At 39.7% G+C, this 21,758-nt stretch overlaps 1 long non-coding RNA gene across 1 annotated transcript in view; it reads right to left on the bottom strand.

The window, feature by feature from the left end:
* The window catches only part of LOC148647979 (uncharacterized), a 32,180-nt gene extending 11,619 nt beyond the window's left edge, over positions 1–20,561 (bottom strand). The window contains exons 1-2 of the long non-coding RNA XR_015926720.1: positions 20,503–20,561; positions 123–212 (exon numbers count right to left, since the gene is read on the bottom strand). This is a non-coding gene — a long non-coding RNA (uncharacterized LOC148647979). The remainder of the gene's footprint in view (positions 1–122; positions 213–20,502) is intronic.
* Positions 20,562–21,758: the final 1,197 nt, after the last annotated feature.

Here is a 21,758-nt window from a genome sequence, read left to right as displayed (position 1 = left end):
CTATAAACCACACCAAAGTAGGATGATTAGCAAACCCTATAAATGCAGCAGATGAAATACAAAAAGAACACACTAAAATCTGCTACTGCTCAAACACTCTGGTTCTCTCTTCCTCCCCTCACCTGACTGCCCATGTCCTCCTCAGGCTTGCTGGACTGCCACACAGTATTGTGGACAATCTCTTGAAAAAACAGGTTCAAGAACAGGTTAACCTGAGGGGAAAGAATGTCAGATTCGAGTTTAACTGTACACACATCTACTATCTATAATACTTAATCATAAATTAAAACCTATGATTCTGTTGTAATCACATTAGAAAAGCACAAATGTGAGGATGCAATTTGGTTGCTAGTAATTAATTGCTCTGAATACCTCACGCAGCTGTTTCACAGCTGAAGCAAAAGCATTGGTTCCAGAGCAGCAACCTTTTGTGTTACATGGTGACAGAGATTGTAATGTACTCTGAATGAGGCAGACTTCATTATACCTTTGAACATGACAACCCTCAGTTTAATTCTACACTTTCAAATAATGTGTACAATTATTTCATTTTACTACCCGCACAGAAAACCCTGTACTTGTTTACAATGTCATCTGCCAGGTGTTTGCTCAGTTTTCAGTGTTATTCAAGTGTTTGTTTTCATTTCTCATTTCACAGTATTTTAGCTAATCCTCCAATCGCTTTACCTTAGAAAATCCTACAAGAAACCTTACGTGTTAAAACCTGTATTTTTTCCTAAGTTTCCAAAGGTTTAGCATTTACATCTCTAGCTTCTAGCCAGCCTGTGCTATCATTAGGCACAGCCTGCAGGGTGTGGAGGATCAGTTCTTCTGCACTGAAGACAGACGGCCACAGTCCAGGTCCCAGAGGAAACAGAAGGGTCTCCCATGGATCAGACAGTCACGCAGCAGAGACAGTGGGGTGAGTCCAGGAGACCGACAGCCTTACCAATCAGGTCAACCCAGAATCCTCCACAGCTACTGCAGCCAGGTGGACGGACAGGAACCGCCAGCACAGACGATTCAGCAGGGACTGAGAGGAGGAGGAGCTCTCGGCTGGCTTTTCCTCCGGACTGACGTGACTAGAAGCTGAAGAGCCTTTGCCTCCAGGAGGTCTCCCCTATTAGCATGCTACCACTGTTACGTCCCCGTGCGTGTCCGTGTTCGTTTTGTTTTTTCCGTTTCCTGTACTCAGGTACCCCCCCCCCTTCCCCCCATTGGTCCATCACTACACCATCATTGCAGTTGTGACATCATCAGTCACCTCCGACCCAATCAGCAACTAGATCTACAGTATATTACCGAAGAAGTTCCGACCTCGAGAGCTTTCGGCTAAACTTCGGTCAGCTTCGGCTCGTCTTCGCATTTGCTTGCTAGTGTTCGTGTTTGTTCATTGTTAGCTTCGGCTTCGTTTCTTTGATGGTTGGTTGGTTGGATGGTTTTGATTACCGTGTTTTGTTACTTTCCTTTTTACCTTGCTTGTGCTCGTTTGTTACACTATTCCTTGCTTGTGTATTTTCTTCCGTTTTACCCGTTTTCTCATAATCGTGCAACTAGTCACTTGTGTCGTGTTATTGTGAACTGTGAACTTGCTGTACAGCAGGGGAAAGGTTTAGGTAAGGTAGCTGGGTTACACTGTGCACTCGTAGGGTTGTTTTCTGTCTAGACACGCTAGGTTAGGGGTGTGTGCCACTCTTGTGTTTTGGTTCTGGTTAGTCAGTGCAGGAAAGTTAGGGTGCTTGAAGACGCAGAAGACACTTTTGATTTTTGTTTGTTTATGTTAGTTAGGATAGACCTCACTGTATTAGCCAGATACGTTTGGGTTTGTTGTTTTCTTTCCTTTGGCACCGCTCAAGTTCCTTTTCCCTGTGTATTGTGTCCTGTATACAGACCAGTCACTTATTCACTTTTTAAAAATAAATTACTTTTGCACCAAACTTGTTGTCACGCTTCCCAAGTCCCTCACCGGAATCCCACCTGCATCCAAACCCATCCGAAATGTTACATCCCTTTACTCCTAGACACCTGGGGTCATAACAAGCACAATATTCAAAGAAAAACTAAAAACGAATATGTTTATTGCATAAGTATTCTGCCCCTCAGTCAGTAGTTGGTGCAAGCACCTCTGACTGCAGCTACAGCTTTGAGTCTTTCTGGTTAAGTCTCGATCAACTTTGCACACCCAGGGCTATGCCACAGCTGCTATTAAAGGAGAGTGGCAAGTTCTTACCAATTTGAAATAACTCATACTGAGGTGGCACAGTGGTTGGCATTGCTACCTCACGGTGCTGGGGCCCTGGGTTCAGTTTCTGCGGTGTTGACTGCATGGAGTTTGCATGTTCTCCCTGCTTTTGCGTGTGTGCCCGTGTAACCTGCGAACGACTGGCACCCCTTCCAGGGTGTATCCCCCCTCATGCCAGCTGCTTTCTGGATTAGGCTCCCTTGCAACAACGTAGTAGATAAAGCAGTTCGGAAAACGGATGCTTGAAACCAAGGCTTTAGAGAGGTGGTTTTCAACCAGTGGGCCACGGGGGTACTGCAGGGGGCCGTGAAATGATCAGGGTACGCTACGGGGGTGCAATGAGTGCAAGATCTAAGGGGGCCTGTTGCTAACGTCAGTAAAATGACAGTTTTTTTTTTAGAAAAGACCATCTGTAAAGTAAACGAACGAGAGTTCGTATGTGTGGGGCGGGGAGCGCTGTGTATTTTCAAATAGCAATATTAGTCTGACATATTTAAAATTAAAACACAATGATCTAGAAAACATGGCTGTGCGGATAATTTGTAATTGGTCATTGACGTGTCATTCCCAAACATGTAGAATTGGATAACGCGACCTGTTCCCCTGCAAGACTGAGCAAGAGACAAGCTTACATTTAAGTAAGCTGTCTTCGTTAGTGTGCAACTTGAAAGCAATCCAGAAATGTAACTCAGGCAGCGAGAAACGCAGAGAACAGAAAAGACCATTAGAGAGGAAAAGTTTAAAGTGGACTTTATCAGTTTCTTACTGGACACTGTCATCAGTGAGACAGAAGTACGTTTTTCTTTCTTGAGTGAATTCAGCCGTCTTTTTGGCATTGTTTGACATTAAAAATACTGGAGTTTATTCAACTGAAGCTGCAACAAACGTGCCTTGTTTTAGGAGACGTGGCGGAGATTTGGCAACTGGAATAAAGTTTCTGTCTCATCTGCGCCCCAATGAAGTCAACACTCCGTTTGAAGTACTGCAGTATTTGGTCAATGAAGATATGAAATCTGCTATTCCAGACACAGTGATAACCTGTCACGTGTTTTTAACAATTCCAGTTGCTGTCGCCAGTGCTGAATGCTCGTTTAGCAAACTCAAAATTGATCAAAACTTATCCAAGGTTCACCATGAAGCAGGACGGACCGTCAGCTCTGGCTTTGCTGTCTGTAGAGAACAGCACCGCACGGCAGGTGGATTTCAGTGATATCATTGCTAAGTTTGTTGTGACGAAAGCACAACAAGTCAAGTTGTAAACTTTTAGAAAGCTTGTTACTGAGCTTGTTAAGTTCAGCATGTTAGCCCGTTTGAATTCTGCTCTCTTGCTCTGTGTGCACCTGCGGAGGCAGAAGGAAGCTGGAGGGGCTTTTCTATTTACTTGCACCCGAACCCAAGTATGGGCTGCCAAGGCCCTGGCTGCAATTGTATAACAGTTGTAAATATATAAAATATATAATATAAATAACAAACACTTGTATATATTATGGCTTAGCATGCTGGCATGACGTGACCGCCATTTAGCGCTATTATATGTGACATGACAAGAAGGCTAATGCAGAATGTAGTATAACTGCCTAACTACGCTTCATATCATGGGTAAGTGGCTTGCGTTTGGTTCTCTTACGAGGACACACAGAAACCTCTTCAGTGTCTTATACCGATAACCCAAAATCCAAACCCAAACTAAAAAAAGAGAAAAAGGGAACTGAGAACGAGCTGCTGCTGTGCTGTTTCGAAGTGTTACCAAACGAGGCTTTAAAGCCAAACAAAATACGTCTCTGCAGCCTGACATCCAGCATTTGGTATGTATCAAGGAGAACCAGCCCTCTCATTAAGTGAGCCAGAAAGAAGGTGCGTGTGTTTACAGCCGGGCTAGATGAAAGCTATTGAGTGTGCATTCCTGCGTCCATTGGGAAATCTACGTGTTGAATATAATGTAACGGATGCGGAGTTAACATATACTTCTGATTTATAATTAGATAGTTATTGTGCATATTTTTGATTCTCAATGTCCTCATAAGTTCATTGGGACAGAAGGCTACCCCACACTTGTGTACAAATATTCAGTTCCTTTTGATTCCGCTCGCTCAGTTTTGTTTCTGACAAGGCTAACGTTAAGTATGAGAGACATCACAATTAATCAGCTGTACTGATGCCCTAGTTTTTACAATATTTTTCTTATTTTTTTTTTGAGGTGCTGATTTGACTCCTTCTGTAATCAATAAAAGGTCTTTGTAAACCATGTTTGTAGCTTGTACAGTATATGCGTATTTCCTCTAATTACTGGAGTCGACTAGGCTACTGCTGAGGTATAGAGCTAGCCCGTTTCAAACGTTGAGGACGGCTGGGTCCTTGTGCGGGCCGCAGAAGTTTTTAGTGTCGGTCATGTGGGCCGCGAGCTGTCATAGGTTGGGAACCTCTTCTTTAGAGGGTCTAGTACAGTTAAAAAGAAACCACTGGGTGTTTCCACAGTCCTAGTCCTCTTCATACTGCAAGCCAGATTATCATAGAAAGACTGGGAACTATGTGAATAGCTAACAAAGATAAGGTTATACTCTAAGGTTTCAGAAGGCTGGGTAACTGGTCCTGGAAAATGCATGCTCTGGGACAGGGCTAGAGACTCGACGTAAAGTCCCCAGAGCTGTGTAGCATTAGAGCCATAGCAAGAAACCCAGCCATAGGCCACCAAAATAAGGTGCAAACACTGGATTGGAGATAAGCAGGCACTCAATTACACTTCAGATTGAAAAATCACAAACTTAACTACCAAATGCAGGGAAGAAATTAACCAGGAAACTACAGACCTGCAACTCTTACTTCTGTTTTTGGCTAAGTTAGAAGAACACATAGCTTGGAAAGTGAAGGTCTTATCTAACTAGAATTCTTTGAAGAAGCAACAGACATTAAATAACACTAAAGCACATGACATTTTGATTTTCAGAAGGTGTCTGATAAGGCAGCTTTTTAAAGGTTGATTCTTAAAAGCCACAGAAATGCAAGCTAATGTACAGTAAAATCTTAGTTTTCAGGAGGGTTAATCACCCTGAAGTCTCTGCAAAAGGCGATTTTGCAGATGCAGGACTTAATCCTAATGGGTAAAGCAGGGTATGGTACAGAGGCTCATGAAACAGGCATTTTGGTAAAAAGCCTTTTCTTAGAACATATTTATTTCAGAACTAGTGTTAATAATTATTGGTAGCATCTTTAATGAAAGATAACACCGTAAACTTAAAATTATGCATTGTTTTATTTCTGTATTTTACAGTGGATATGAAAACGATGGAAAAACGATATCGCGATCATAGCATAACCTTCTGATGAGAGTGCATTACTACTTTTTACATCTTGTGTTCATTAGAAATCCAGCACTACTGCTCTGTAATGAAGTTTATTACAGCACAGTAATACAGATGCAGCACTTGGAATGTGCATCACTTCTTAGTAACGTGGCATGGTGTTGTGTGATTCACTGGCCAAAGATGATCAATAGCTTGCACTTATGATGCGTTAGATCTTAGTGAAACCATTGCTTTGTTTAAACTGATTCCAAACTGTTCACCATCTTTAAATCCAAGCCCCTTGCTTTTCAGCATTTACATGTTTCCACTTGGTCAGCTTTTAAGGTCACATGACCTCAGCAATCATTTCTATGCTGGTGATACTCAAATATACATCCATACCAAACCTGACACTGATGTAGCTGTCTCTATTCTATCTAATTGCACCTGTGACATAAAAATATTGGATGACTCAATTTCCTTCATCTTAACTGTGAGAGACATGCTTACTGGCACCCCCCCATCAACTTAGTAAAGCTAGTCCTGTAACCCTATCTGTAGATGGTTCTGTACTTGAGCTTCAGTCTAAATGGAAAAACCTTGGGGTGATATTCGATTCTGGCTTAACATTCGACCCATATGTGCAGCATATTGTCAAAACATATTTTTCACCTCAGAAATATCGCTAGACTACACTCTATGTTATCACTAACTGTGGCTGAAAAGCTGATCAACACATTTGTGTTCTCCTGAATTGACTACTGTAATGCTCTACTTGCTGGGGTATCTAAATCTACTTTGAACAAACTGCAGTATGTCTAAAATTCAGCAGCCAGAATCCTGACCAGGTCTATTACAAGTTATCACATTACTCCTATCCTGGAGTCCCTGCACTGGCTTCGGGTCAAATTTCGTGTGGACTTTAAAATCCTCATGCTCACCTATAAGTACCTAAGTACCTGTCTGAGCTATTATCGTCCTACTCCCCACCTCGCAACCTTCGCCCCTCTAATTCTGGTCTCTTAACTGTCCCCAAGCCTGTCTACACTCTAGGGGTGACAGGGCCTTCTCCTGTTATGCCGCCAAGCACTGGAACTCTCTCCCCATTGATATCAGAGAGTCACAAACTCCTTCAAATCCAAACTATGAACCTTCTTCTTTAGAAGAGCCTTTACCCCTCTGCTCCATACTTAGTACCACCATCCACAGTCTCCTCTGTGTATTGTAATTGTGTTTTATCTTGTGTATTTTTACTGTAATTCTGTAAAGCGCTTTGAGAAGACACTTTTAAAGGCAATATATAAAAAAATATAGTTTTATTACTTTTTAAAATCGACTTAATAGGGAATATTAATATGAAACCATTTAATTTGGTAGCAAAATAAAATGTTTCTGATCGTCATTAAGAATAGGAACAAGCAAGTTTATTCCATGTTGGTGAAGAGAGGTGAAGAGAGGTGTGAGGTTGAAACCTGCAAATGAAGAGAGGATTAGAAGGAAGCGAGTCTGTCGGTGAGAGAGGGGGGAAGGTGTGATCCTAGTTTCAGGATAACTTTAGTTTTGGATTCCTTTTTCAACCCCTCTTTGAGAACACAAATGGAGAGATCAGTGTGATCATGGCTGTTAGAGGTGAAATGAGAAACTATGGGCTTGGAGAAATCTTTGATACCGCCATTAACCTTATTTACTGCATCACTTGCAGAAAACGCCCACTACCTACACTGGGAAAACGGAAGGAGACTGGTAGACTGCCTCAGGGAACATGTCAGGGCTGTGAGGATCAAAGATTCTCTCATTTGTGAAACTTTTTGTATTTTCTTGTTTTTACTCAGATAAGAATAAACTACATATACAATTCTTTTGACAGGTGGAAAGATGTTCAGTGCTTAACACCATTTTCACCAGAGAAAGCATTATGCCACATATTGTCTCTCAAATACCACACTAATACTATTAGTGTGGTATCGAAACTAAAATTATTCTGCAGTTAGGATCCTACATTCTCCCTTCCCTTAACGACAGATTACTGTTCTTTTAAATTTTCTCCATTCATTGGAAGTTTCATTTCACACCTCTCTGCACCCATTCTGACTTCACACCTCTTGATTGGCCTCTCTTTCTGTCCCCTGCTCCCGCCTCTCACTCCTCCTCCCTCCCAACCTTTGTTCTCCCGCTACTTTACCTTTGCCTACTGCCCTGTCTCTCTCACACCTGAAGAAGGCTCCACGGCCGAAACGTTGTGTTCTCTTTCTTCTTTTTTTCAGCATGGAATAAACCTATTACTTGTTCCTTTGCAGCCTACGCATGCTGACGCAGCTACCCACCTGAACTACAACACTAATACTACTGTGTGTCACACCCCTACCTTAAAGCTAGTAATAAAATGGGCTGTAAATACACAGTATGTAGGGGCACTTTCACACACCCCAACTCTATGTCTTGCAATAACACACTGCATTCACAAGAAGGCCAGTCTTTTTAAATAAAAGCTCTTCTAAAAAAGGTTTTGAGTCTAGATTTGAGAGAGCAAAGGTGACTCTCTGATATCCTCAGGTAAACCAAGAGACTAAAGAAATCGCTAATGATAAAATATCTGCCTTGTGCCATTTCTCAAACTGCTCCAAAATCAGGCACAGAATAAAAACCTCTAATCTGAATGCCATGATGGACACACCACCAATTACCCCTACACAGCACCTTTAACACCAAGGACAACTTAAAACGAATACACGCAACAAGTACACGCACGCCCCAAGGAAAAAATACTGGCTCCACAAAACGGATCAACAATGCCGGACCAGCCCTGGAAATATGTTTGATCCACACGACAGTTACGCCAGGGTGAAAAATGGGAGCGATGTAAAAGCTGGATATAATGAACATGCAGAAACAAACTGAAGAACAGTAAAATTTGTTTTGCAAGAACGGCAATTACAAACGTTTTAAAATACGTACTTGCAACACAAAGATCACAGTAATGCACTGTTATTTTAAAACTAGCTCTATGGGCACTACATGGTACTGATGCTGCCCACTATTATTTGCTGCCCACTAACTCCCTTTCCCAAAAACTTTACAGCTAATTCACAGCTGGATCTTATGGAAGCCCGTTTCCACAAGGGACTAAAAACAAAACGCGCTATGGTATCTCATAATTCCGACTTAGTATGATACTTTTTACATATTTGACATATTTCCATTGTATGTCCTTTTTTACTTAAAAAAGAAGGTCTTCTTTAGCTCAGCTGGTAAGACCTGGGTTCGAGCCAATGCAGTGAGGCACGAACTAGGGTGGGAGCAGCGAGGGCACAAGGCCTAGAACCCGAATCCGTTACAATAACAAAAGGACAGACAATGAAATGTGGGCTATTTCGAAGTCACAAATGTGAGATAAAAGTCGCAATTCTGAGTTACTAAGTCACAATTCTGAGATACCATAGCGCGGTTTTTTACTCCCTGGAGGAAACGGGGTTCCATCGGATCTTGCCTTATGAAACCAAAAATCCAGACTTTTGTCAACATACAGTGAATATCAAAAGTCTACACACTCATAGCAATTTCAGCTTGTGTTGATATAAAGGCTGAAATCAGGACAAATCATATCAGACCTTTTTTCACTTTTAAGAAGGTCTTGTAACCAACAATATTTAAGTGAAAACCAAATGCATCATTTTTATGAAAAATAATTAAAAACAAAACTCTCAATTGGTGTGTAGACTTGATACCCACTGTATTTACTAAAGTGATATAGCTACATAATTTCACAGTGTTAAACAGTGCCCCATTGCTCAATGAATCTTTACACCCTCAGTATGATAAAAACAAAAACCATAATCTCATAGGCAGGCGTGAACTACAGTAGAGTTAATAACTTCCTTTTTAAAGAAATACAAATTTTAAAACACATCTGAGATCTGTTGTAACTGTTAATGGTAAATATAATTGTGATTCCCAACAAATTAATATGCAAACTACACTCATTTCTAATAACTGTACATTTCACAATGTGTCAAAAATTAAAATATTAATATTTACTAATAATATTAAGGATATCAGGGTGTAATAATAGATTGGATATCAGAGTACGTTTCGGGAACTGTTAAGGTTTTATAATTTCCTAGAGAAGACTGTCAAACAGGGGTAGTGAACACATTATTATGTTTTAAGGCAGACTTATCTGCTTGTAAGAGCAAGGTAACTTTCTGCTCAATGAAATAAGCTACAATACGGTCAGGCAGACAGATTTTAAATTCTTCAAACAAAGCAATAGCTTAGCTATTTAAGTTAACAAAAAATACCCCTATCTCTTGTGCAAACCTAAAGGGTGGATTGTTTTTAAATTTTGAAACATTTCATGGTATGTCTCAGGAACTAATTCACGGTATAATCAAAACAAAACACCCACTGGGCACAACGAGGTATGACATGCAGGTGTGAAATACAGTAGAGTTAATAACCTCTGTTACTAAAGGTTTCAGATTTGTTGTAACTGTTAATATAATGGTCATATAATTGCAGTTCTACCATTTGTCACCTAATACTGTTATTGTTATACATGTGTGTTGTACCAGTGATGTGGTTGTTGGGGTTATTCACAGGTCCAGTCTTAGTATACTGACTCAACCATTGAGAAAAATATGCATGTACTATGTTGATGTTAGTGATTTTACAATAACTTTTGTCTTACAAATTAAGTCCCAACGTTAGACTATGCAGTGCAATGAGGAAATACAATCATCAACAGGACTTTTTTCTCCCAGTCAGCATTCTTTAAATAGTGCCTTCTCCTCTCACATTCCCAAACAGTAGCGCACACGTCAATGAAGAGCAGTGTGATTGTATACAACATCAATATACAGTAAAGTATGATACCATATGGTTTTAAAGCCACTACAGTACAGTAGGCGTGAAATATATTTTTATAATCCAAATTTCTGGCTACAGCCTAAATATTTCCACATACCGCATTTCACTGCTCCACCTGGTGATTTTACAAACTAGTCCACTAGAAGAGTATTAAAAAACATATGCGATATGGTGTGGTGTGTAAACCGCAACCTGCTGCCTGATTCTGTGTGCGTTCTGAATGGGTGAATCTGTAACAGAAGTGTGCTCACTCCCTTCCCACTCAACCAACTCTCCTCTAATGTTTGTTACCCTTTTCCACAAACCATGTGAGAACCGAGACTGTGGTCACTTAGGGACCAAAGGTTTAACTTACTTAACAGCATAACACTCATACAGCCATTACCCTCATGTCTACCCACACCGTACATGTAGTGCCTTCCTGACAGATTGAATACCTAAAGCATGACGCACATGTACATACAGACCCAGCCATTCAAAATCAACTGTGTTAAAACGCAGTGGATGTAACGCAATATACCGCATCTTTTTTTAAAATAGGATAATAGTATCTGGAAGCACCTTGTAAAAGCACCAGGTGGAGCTAATAAAGCTTAACCTCTCATGTACAGCATTTGAGCTGTTGACAGAAAACGTCTGGTTTCTAAGCCCAGTCACTACTGAGGGACAATCTTTATTCAATTAATAATTTAAATTGTATACTCTTTAGACTTTTAATAATTTTAAACTATGTATTACAGCATATCAACCATTAAGCATTAAAAAGTCAGTATTTTATAAAAGCAAGATTGCTCAGTTGGACCAAAGTTTACTAACATGAGTTCTGGTTTTAATATGCTTGTTGTAACATTAAGCTTATATTCTGTACTTCATAAAAAGTTATGACGTTTTATCCTTTTCTAAGAATACAGAGAAAGAACACCACTTGCTGTTATTGTAAAAAGATACATGTTGTAGTGATTTAACATAACTTGATAGTTATATGAATATAGAATCGTGTAACTAAGCAGTTAAAGTATCACAAGTGGACATTTTGGAAGCTTTATGACATTTTTTTTAAAAGTTCTATTGTCCTTGTAGTGGCAATGAGCACTCTAATGTAGAGAGCTGCACCCAGGCAGTTCAAAGCGCCATCAGAGCCGAATGCATAAAAAGAGTCCACTATTATAGCTTAATGTTAAACCTTGTGTTTCTTTAGGTTTACACCCGAATAGAGACAATCGACATTTTGTCTTACTCCAAATGTCAGCACCCAGTAATCAGCCAACAATTTAATTTGGAATTTAAAAAAAAGTTTAAACTGTACTATGAAGTACACCGCCTGGGACTGAACCCGATCCGTCAGCGTCATTCAACAGGGAACCAGCTGGCTGGGCTGAAGGAGACCTCAGTCCAGGTGCCTGATTTGCTCTGGGAGGTTGTGTCTCCCAGAACTGGCTCCGGCTGTGTATCTGAGTGAATTATTACACATGATGGTTTTGTGTTTAAGAACTTATTCACGGACATCTTTAAATTAAACGAGGGAGGGGGGAAGGGTTATTTTTTACAATTGCCAGTAATCGGAGCACAGCTTATCAACACGATGGGCAAACATTTTTTTTTTTAATTTTTAAAAACAAAATAAAAAATAAGATACAATGACATTTTCTTGCCTAAAACATTGCATGACTTTAAAAGCTGTAAAAAAATGGTTTAGATAGTTAAAAAACGGGTGATTTTCCTTCCTCGTGATCAGCTTAGAATCTTTGTGTACGCTGTAAGATTTTTACTTTTTAATTCAACGTTTAAAATATTTGAATTTTATAAACGCAACATGTTTCAAAAATCATATTCTCTTCTCTCCCGGTTGTGTAGGACAGATCAGCAGGTCTTTTTCTCCCAATCAGAGGCTGTGAAAATAGCGCACCCCCGCTGCGTTCCGTCAGGGGGCTTGGGCACGTGGAGCAGCACAGCATGAGCGAGCTCTATAGTGCGGAGTGCGAATGACACCACTAGCGTCTGCGTTTATCGCTTATTTCAAATTAAACAATGTTAATCGTTATCTTTGTCTTCTAAGTCACTTAATTAACTTTAAGCATAGCTTTCCCACCAAACAAAGCAGGAGCTTATTGTACGTCCTAATGGCATCACATGTGTAAGGATTAGATGGTAATCGCTTTTTTAAAAACACATTTTAGCAAAGTTTCATCTACACAAATGCCACAAAACTATTCTCAATTGTATTTCTGAATGTTAAGGCACACTTAGTTAAACGTTTTAAAAACATCTAAAGAAGAAAGTCAGGTGTGAATAAACGATTAGTTATCGACAATATGAAAATTAGCACTACTAAATTGTTGCACTTTTCCACATCCTGTAAAAATATTGATTTACAAAGCTTTGTTCAAATGTATGTTAATTCTGACTATTAGATAATTAGTAAAATACAAAATTAATAAAGAAAATTGGGTAAAATATAAGTTAAAATATCTCATGAACGATCAACAATGAATAATCTCAACTGTTATAAAAAATAAATATCTAAGGAATCGGATGGCACAGTGGTTAGCATGCCTTTTGTGTTCTTTCATAAATAAAACAGGAGCACCAGACGTCTCTGAAGAGCTCAAAATGAAATAATGTATGGAAATCACTGAACTGAAAGATGACGAGGATATCCTTCCATGTTTCATTAGCTTTGCCACCCTGCCGTGCCGAGGCCCTGGGTTCAACTCCTGAGGTATTGTATGTGTGGAGTTTGCATGTTCTCTGTGGGCTTTCTCCAGGTAATCTAATTTCCTCTTGCACTCCAAAACACACTGGTAGGTTAACTGGCTCAAGGGAATACTGAGCCTGGTTTAGGTGTGTGTTTGTCTGTCTGCCCTGTGGTGGACTGACACTATGTCCAGGGTGTATTCTGCCTGGCATCTGTTTCTTGCGGCAATAGACTGTTACGACCTCAAAAATACTTCTAGGGCCCCAACACAAAAGAATGGCCGAGAGATCGGACTTCCCCTGGAAAACAAACCAACTTTATGATACCAAAAAAACCCAGGGAGGCAGAGGTGCACATCTGTATTCCAACTGGGAGGGGAGAGACCAAAAGAAAAACACAACCCTGACAAACAGACTGACTAAAAAAAACAACTAGATAAGATGGAACCGGGAAAAAAAGGTGGTTGTGTCTAACAATGCGGCCATACCAAAAAAAAAGCCTTCCGCGTCCTACCCATATCTACACTAACTACCCCAAGCAAAAGCAAAAACAGAAAAGCACACGTCTTTCCCCCATCCCCAATACACACCACTCAACTAACCTCATTCCCCATCTCCGACCTCTCAGCGCTCTCCCTTTTGCAGTCTCATTTCCCCTTTTAAATGTTTCTGCCTCATTTGCTTAATATATTATTTGGCAGCACCCGGAGAAAAAGGAGAAAACTATTAGGAAAAAAAATAACTCTCCAACTGAGGACCGTAACAGACTCCAGCTGCTCTGTAAAGGATAAAGAGATGGAGCTAAAGGCACTGTGTAACTACTGTATAGACAGAGACCGAAGCGCACCACGAGATGACAGGATCTCACTGAGGAGAAATTATTTTATAGTGCTGGTTAAAGGAGTCAGCCTTTCCACTTCTCTGGGTCTGATCAATCCCAACGACCTATTTTCTGTGCTTTCCCTACCCTGCTTGATTTATAATTATTCTGAAAATCTCCTTCTTGAAATGGGTCATTTATAAATACCTGTTTTAACTGTTAACATCTTGCACCAACTCTGTGATAAAATATTCACTGTGCTCAACCTGACAGAGTCCTTAGTTCATCCTGCTACCAGCATTGAATATAGAAATCTAAAGATTTCATTTATATCTTTATTTAGTAGTTCCACTAGTGACAAAGACTAAATTACTTTCTTGGAAAAATGTCTTGTTCCAAAACAATGACTCGCTTTAACAAAATATATTTACAAATGCTTTCCCATGGCGATCTACCTGACTGCCCGACTGTTTGAGAAGCCCTCCATGAAACCATGTTTGCTATTAATTCATATAAGGGCTCTCTTACTGAATTGCGCTGTTTTTCATGGGTGCTAACTTTCTGACTCTCTATCCAATCACACTTTCATAGTCTCCCTACCAGAAAAAAACCTGATTATTCAAGCCCCTAACTCTCTGCCAAATCTGCTTCTGGTTCACATGGTCTTTTGTAACACACACCTTTCTGGGATTTTTTGCATTTCTAAGCTTTTGCAAGTGTTCCTGCATCCCTCTTCTGCACTATGTCTGGTCATGGCTTTTTTCTGTTTGCTTATTTCAAGGTAACACCTGCTCCAATTCTAAAACTTTTTGCTCATGTGCATTTTTGGATTTTCACATTTACATCTCTAACACTTTAGTGTTCCAAATTTTCATTTGCCTTAATTTTTTTTAATGAATTTCAGTTTCAGCCTTTAAAATGCTTAAGTTTCTTTCTTTTGTTTCTTGCCCTACAGAGTTCTTTAACTGTGAAGTTCCCAGCATTTTTAAATGACTCTAATAATGGTCAGGTTACTTGGACATGTAACTATTTTGTAAGTTAATTTTGTGATCTCCCCCCTGTTGAGCTTGCAGAAAAGACATGTAATTGCCAGCAATTACTGCTGCACACTGTATTGTTGTAAATTTGATAAATACATTTTGATTTGATTTTTAAGCAGTTATTACTGATCACCGAACTATCACACTTAACATTGCTCAATTCACCTCCTTTCCTGAACATCTATGAAAAGCAGATATAGTGGTCTCTGGTGTGAACTTTTTGCAGCTGAAATTTCACTGTTTAAATAAATAAGAAATTAGATTGTTCAAAAATCTAATCACTTATTTTGACTAGTGCTGGGTGATAATTCGATAACGAGAATTATCACGATATAATTTTCCTCGATATAATTTTAACAAAAGTTCAATAAATGTTCCATATATATGTTTATGCTTTGCACATGCGCACAAAATACTGCGCAAGTGTGATTTTGTAAATTTTACTCCTGCATATTTTGACGTAAAAAAGTCTTGAATACTCTCTACCTCAGATTTGTTTAATGTTTCTGCTGTTTGGCAAGTGTTTGTTGTGTTCTTAAAATAAAGAGTTGTTTAATTTACCAATTAACTGTCTGGTTTCTTCAACTTTCACTCAGGAGAAAAAATCTGCCCTTAAACTTGAAAGAAATAATGATTTGACATTTATCGTGATGATTATCGATATCGACTGATATGAAATTTTTTATCGTGATAATGTTTTTGGCCATATCGCCCAGCCCTAATTTTAACTGGGTGAAAACTCCAGCTGAATCATCCAATACGACTATTACGCCTTTCACTGAAAGACAACTCGGAAAACGGCAAAACCGTGCACAAAGCAAGAATACTTTTGCAAGGCACTCTATATCTGTAGATCTGATTTGCGTGTGTGGAACAGCGGGAGACTCGGCAGGGGAGAGGGGGGAGGTAATATGCAAGAGCCATATCGTTCAGGTTTCAGGAAGTATAAAAAGTAAACCTTTGAGCTTACACGAGAGACGAAAGTTACCTTTTGAGAGGTCGTGTACCGCTTGCAACGTAGAAGATTTTGACAAACAGCTAATTTTGCTTGAAGAATTTAAAATCTCTCTGTACTATAGCTTTATTTGAGCAGAAAGACACCTTGCTCTTTCAAGCGGCTCTGTTAGAGTTGGTGTTAACACATCATGCCCTTTTGAATAAGTTCTAATCAAACTACGATGATTATGCAGCAATGACATCAATTTCCACATCCAAGCCCTCAAAATGTACTCCTTTTTCATCAACAGAGGATACCCCAGCAGCGTTATTGACAGGGCCCTTGCCCGAGCCAAAAACACCCCTTGGACCATCAACCCAATCAGGAGCTCCCGCCGTAACAACCGCATTCCTTTGGTGCTTCCCTACCACCCCAACACACTTCCTATCCCCAGGACTATTAACCACAACTTTTCCATCCTACAGGATGATCCCTCCATTGGAGCCCTCTTTTCTGACTGCCCCATCATCTCATATTGCCAATCACCTAATCTGCGCAACCTTCTTGTTCGCAGCTCCCTTGACCGCCCTCAGAAACCATCCACACCAGGACTTTCCCCTGCAACAGAGCTCGCTGTATCACCTGCAAGTACACATCTAACACCACACTCATTCATGGCCCCTCAGGACAATTCCGGATCACCCAGATGGCATCTTGTACCTCCAGCAACCTTATTTACTGTATCTCTTGCAGTAAATGCCCAGCCATCTACATTGGAGAAACAGGAAGGAGACTTGGAGATGGCTTCAGAGAACACGTCAGGGCTGTGAAGATTAAAGATCTCTCCAAGCCCATTGTTTCTCATTTCACCTCATATGGCCATGACCACATTAATCTCTCCATCTGTGTCCTCAAAGACGGTTTTCCAAACTCATACATCAGAAAGACTACAGAAACTAAATATATCCTGCAGCTAAGATCACACCTTCCACCTTCTCTTAACAACAGACTACTGTTCTTCTAAATTCTCTCTATTCATTGTAGGTTTCATTTCACACCTCTCTGCACCTGTCCTGACTTCACACCTCCTGATTGGCCTCTCTGTCTGTCCCCTGCTCCTGCCCCTCTTCTCTCCCAGCTCTTGTTCTCCTGCTACATTACCTTTGCTTACTGCCCTGTCTTTCTCACACCTGAAGAAGGCTCTGCGGCCAAAACGTTGTTTGCCTTCTTCTCTTTTCAGCATGAAATAAACCTATTACTTGTTCTTAATCAACCGTCTGTGTACGGGGGTTGGGCTGAGCGATGGAGAGTGAAATAAATGACCACCGGCACTTTTCCTTCCCCCCAGTGCGAGGTGATAATGTGGAAAACGGGGTTTTTATTTTACTGGGAGTGTGAACACTGAGTGAGCACTTGGGCGCACATTGAGATTGACACAGTGAGATTACCGAGATGGATAGTTTTAGTAATATGTTGACAAATATCTGAAGTTTTGCTTTCACGAGACAAGATAAAATTGTATCCAGCTGTGAATCAACTACGTGACCTTAACCCCATGAAATGTGGGAAAGAGGTTTAGTGGGCACCGTTACTCACAGTGTAGTGACCATAGTGTTACTTTTAATACTGTACAGTATAACAGCATAAAGAAAGTATGTTTTTAATGTTTGAAATCGCTATACTTGCAAGTACATTTTGTATTCAGTTTGCTTGTGTATGTTTGCTGGTGGGCAAACATTCGAGGTGAAAATTCGTCCACAAGGAGTGTAGCTTTAAAGACAGCACAAAACTTTTTCGTCTCTGTGTGTTGCTCAAGCCATTCCTCTTTGGAGCCTTTTGACCCCTCCCCCTTCCCTCTGACTGCCTGACCTGTCCCCATTATTAGCCAGTGTGTGTCCGAATCGCAGCAGGTGAGAGAGAGTTGGGAGAGACAGGAAAAAGTGAAACCTGGTTTAAATTTAAATTATATTTTACCTTCATTTTTTATTTTATAATTGTAGAAACCGAGAGATTCAAGCCTGAAGTGTCAAGCCAAGCTGTATTGTATGCACACAAGCAGCAGCGTATTTGAGGCTTACTGCTGTATTGCTCCTTGTATGCATACAATACAGCTTGGCTTGACGAACGGACACTTCAGGCTTGAATCTCTTGGTTTCTACATGTTTGTATTTTACGTACTTTTTGATAGATTTAACGTATGTTTGAACACAGTCTTGCAAGTTAATGTTTATAGAAGATGTGGAAGAAGTGCAACAATTTATCAGTGTGGAATTTGATCAAATTATTGATTACTAATAGTTTATGCACCCGAAGCCTGACTTTATTGAGATGTATATAAAATATTGAACTGTGACATAACATTCAGAAATTCAATCGCAAATATTTGTGTAGAAAAAAATATTTGTGTAAATTCAAATTTTCTAAAATTTATTTTTAAAAAATTAAAAATGATTAAAATGTATAATCTTTCCATATGTGATGTAATTAGAAAGTACAATAAGCCCCTGGTTTGTTTAACGATGGTTTCAAATATAAAACTAGTGAGAAAGCTTAGTTTAATGATAATTAAAAGAAATGATCTAGATTCCATTATGAAGTTTTAAAGGCAGACGCGCTCAGTGCCATAAACACTGCAGGCTGCAGAACGGTTTCCTCACAGCGCCGCCTCTTCTCTGACTGAGCTGAGCTCAGAGGGCGGGGCGCTGTTCTCTCAGCCACCTGCTAATTTGCTGCACACCACAGGAAGACAGGAGAACACGACTGTACTGTATCGGTACGAAATTCATCTGGATTTTATAAAATTAAAGTGTTTAAAATGTTTCAAAAGTTAAAAAAACATACAGCTTACACAAGGATTCTAAACTGATCACAAGGAAGAAATATTACCTGTTTTTTGTGTATTTCTTGTTTTTAACTAAACCCTTTTGTTACGGGTTTTAAAATCATTTAATGTCCTTTACAGGCAGACACGTTATTCTTATTTTTTATTTTCTTTAAAATTAAAAGAATCAGTTGCGCATCGTGCCACACGATGTTACATTTTTATGTTTTTGAGAGACTTCAGAAAGCTTCAACTGACGCATAACAAATACAGCATAATGCCTTCTCACATTAGGAAGTCTCTTGCACCTGGGATCCGCTTTATTCAAAAGATGCAACCAGGTACTAGATATTGTTTAAATAAAAGCTGTGGAATGCTTCACAAATTGAGATCTTTAAACTTGTAGGTTGCAGGCTGTGTCATTTGTTCACAAAGTTATTGACTTCCGAAAAATCATGTCTCATATATAGGCGTTTTAATAAGCAAAGGTTATGAAAACCATAAAAAAAAGACTGAAAAAGATACAAGAAGCTTAATTTTTTATTAAATTAATACTGCTTATAATGACCATACACATTATTATAGCTTCAGTGATATATTTAATACCGCTTTGTTATTCTCGATTCTAATTACAATATATATATGATTTTGTTTTAAGGCTTGAGGCGTCTGTTAAATTGCCCCACTGAATAAAGTGTTTGAATTAAACCAGTTGAACAGGTTTTTACTCCAACTGTTGGCAGTATTCACGTTTGCTAATTCACATTTTTATTCCATTATTAATATCAGTTAACATTGAATATGCTATAATGCAGGTCTTCTTCATGTTCCACGCATTCATAAAAAACAGTTGGCAGTAAAGCCTTTAGTTACAGGGCCCCTAGCTTATGGAACAGTCTCCCACCCCATGTTCAGGAGGCCGAATGAATCTCAGTATTCAAATCCAGACTGAATACCTATCACTTCAGCCTAGCCTACTCACACCTTACATCATACCCTGGAAGCTGGGGCTGCTGTACATGTCATTGTGTGTCTCAGTGTTGGCCCACCAGGTAGATACATCTGTTCTGACCAAACTATCCTATTCTCCTCCCCACAAGTCCAGATGGTGCCCGGGCTGGGTACCATCTGAGTTTAATGCTGCATCACTGCCATGGATCCAAGAAGGACAGCGTGGATATAGTTATTGTTTAGGAGGATTTTGCAGGTCTACTGAGATCTGCATGAAGTACTGACATACAGAAGACATGATGGATGGATGGATGAATGAATACCCTTATTAATTTATTCCTTTTTTAACGATATAATGTTAGCATGCCCACAGGGGTTGAGCAGCCAGTTGACCTTGGACCCCTAGAGGTTTCTTTTCTCCTTACTGAGGAGTTTTTGGTTCCTCTCCTCTGTTGTCTTCTGGTCTTTTCTGTTCTGTATTCACACATACGGTAACTTGATAAAAGCGCCTTGGGGCAACCTTGTTGTGAAAGGCGCTATATAACAAACTGATTTGAACTACTGTAAAATGTAAACATTGCTTAGTTTGGAAATGAGTGTTAACCTTTAATGGTCAATAATAGAAAAGTAATACTGATATCATTGGAATTATTTTGTACTAAAGAAGAGCAAGTTCCAAAATAATAAAATGATTGGGCAATATTTCTGGGATTCATAAAACAGGAGGAATGTACACAATCTTATGGGAATTTATGTTCAACTTTTGAATTTACACTTTATGAACAGTTTTTAAGGAATTGATAATGTTCACAGATCATGGGATGTCTATACAAAATTACTGGGTACTCACGATTTGGGAAAAACAGGATTGAAGAGATGGTGGCGTGGAGCTACGTACCAACATTACCTGCAAGACAGAGACCTGAATTAAGAATGGGAAGGTAACTTAGAACCTGTACGGATGAAACTGTAAAACAGAAAATCAAAGGCTTTATCAACAGGTGTTTGCTGCTGACTACCCAATGATGATACATGCACAAGCAGCTTACTGTCTGACGAGATCAGGGAGGTATGTAGCAAAGCTGACTTTACATTGATATAAGACTAACTTTGCACATATACCCTGGGATATGGCAACAAGAAATACAGAAACTGAATCGTCTGAAATGGTTATTTGCTGCTTAGTTTTTAAAAGCATCTGATAGGAGGGATGCTCTTTTTGACAACCTTTTCAAACCACTAAGAAATAATTAAGGGGACTGATGATAAAATCACTAGGTGATTATAACCATAATAAACTGTCTTTGGCTGTATATGTTAAAATTCAATAACATGTAGGACAATAATATTATAAAAACAGGCTGACAGAGTGGGGAATGCACAACAAAAAACTGGAATCAAACGGATGCAGAGTCAATAGAAGAAGGTTAATAATAATAATTCCTTACACTTATATAGCTCTTTTCTGGACACTCCACTCAAAGCACTTTACAGGTAATGGGGTTCCCCTCCACCACCACCAGTGTGCAGCCCCACCTGCATGATGCAACAGCAGCCATAGTGCACCAGTACACTCACCACACACCAGCTCTCGGTGGGGAGGAGAGCAGAGTGATGAAGCCAGTTCAGAGATGGGGATTATAAGGAGGCCATGACTGATAAGGGCCAATGGGAAATCTGGCCAGGACGCCGGGGCTACATGGTTGGTTATATTGGTTATATCCGGTTCCACTGGATGATTATATTTCGTAAACTGTTAAAGGTCCACACTGAAAACAGTACACCTAAGTCAAGGCAGGTATAGCACCTGTCTAGTGCTCTTTATTGGACTACCCATGAGCTGGAGGTTTAGGAGCAGTGCTGTTTTCCATGACAACTTCCTACCAGGAGCAGGAGCAGCGCTACTCTCTCTGGGTTTGTCTCATGGATTATATTGTGGTGTTAAGTTTAATAAATGTGACTACATTTGGGACTGATTTTTCCTGTATTAGCAAATTTTACCTTAGAATAAAAAATATCTGATATTGGGGGTGAAATTAATCTTATAGCAAGCTGATGTAAGCACGTGATATTTATAACCATTATAATAACATCCAAAGAAAGTGA

This window comes from Lepisosteus platostomus, chromosome 15, assembly GCF_059453375.1.
Source record: "Lepisosteus platostomus isolate fLepPlt1 chromosome 15, fLepPlt1.hap1, whole genome shotgun sequence".
Classification (NCBI taxonomy): Eukaryota; Metazoa; Chordata; class Actinopteri; order Semionotiformes; family Lepisosteidae; genus Lepisosteus; species Lepisosteus platostomus.
The sequence above is the reverse complement of the archived record's forward strand: the minus strand, read 5'-3'. Positions and strand labels throughout refer to the sequence as shown.